At 27.8% G+C, this 979-nt stretch overlaps 1 protein-coding gene across 1 annotated transcript in view; it reads left to right on the forward strand.

The window, feature by feature from the left end:
• Positions 1-979, forward strand: part of LOC107734018 (trafficking protein particle complex subunit 9-like) — a 181,729-nt gene that overhangs the window by 41,265 nt on the left and 139,485 nt on the right. The gene's annotated exons all lie outside the window — the stretch shown is intronic.

A 979-nucleotide genomic window follows, 5' to 3' on the forward strand; every position in this document is an offset into this window, starting at 1 on the left:
TTAAATATTATTATTATTATTTATGATTTATATTTTTATATTGTATATTTATAATTTTGTATCATATTAATAATAATAATAATGCTAATAATAAAACTAGTAATAACTAAAATGATATGTATAACATTTTGTATTATTATTAATATTTTTATTATTATCATAAATTAATAATACAGACATGCCATGTTTTTAATGTTATTAATGCAAAATGTTATGAGATTAAGCTGTATTATTAATATAATAAGTATTATATTATAAGTATTATTATAATAAAAAAATCTGTCCGTCCATTATATTTGTCTTGTCTGTAATGTGTTGCATGCCTTTGCTCAGTGCAGCAGGGATTCTTTCCGAGCGTTTGGATCTGATTGTGACTGCAGCGGCATCATTGGTTTTATCGGAAAGGCTGTGAGGTGTGAATTGATGGCAGAGTGAGGCCGTAAACATTTTTATAGACCGAGCAGTAAGTCAATATGACGCTCACCTGTGGAAACAGAGCTTAAAATAGACCGGTCGTGAGCCATGCATGTCTCCCCTCATGATGTAGGGACGCTCCGATTATTTGCCTTGTTAAATTTATGTCTCGCTCCGGGCTAGAGACCTGTGAGCGAGGATTGTGGATTCACCCTCTCAATGCACTTTAGATGCATTGATGATCTGCTGATTTATGAGGTGTGGTGTTGGCTCTTAAAAACAGTGATGTTTCAGGAAGAATACTAGTCTTGATAGCTCATCCAATCAGAGTTCCATATCCATTTTATAAATCATTTTTGTGTACAATTGTTTACAAGAATTTTTAATTGATTGTAAGGTGTTTTAAAAGCTGTTTTATTTATAAAGCTTTATTTTATATATAAAATATTTAAAATAATGCTAATACATAATAATATAATAGTAATGTTTGTTTTACATTTATAATATTTTCTATTATTATTATTATTATTATTAATAATATTTTATATATATATATATATATATA

This window comes from Sinocyclocheilus rhinocerous, unplaced genomic scaffold, assembly GCF_001515625.1.
Source record: "Sinocyclocheilus rhinocerous isolate Xijiao unplaced genomic scaffold, SAMN03320098_v1.1 scaffold430, whole genome shotgun sequence".
Lineage (NCBI taxonomy): Eukaryota > Metazoa > Chordata > Actinopteri > Cypriniformes > Cyprinidae > Sinocyclocheilus > Sinocyclocheilus rhinocerous.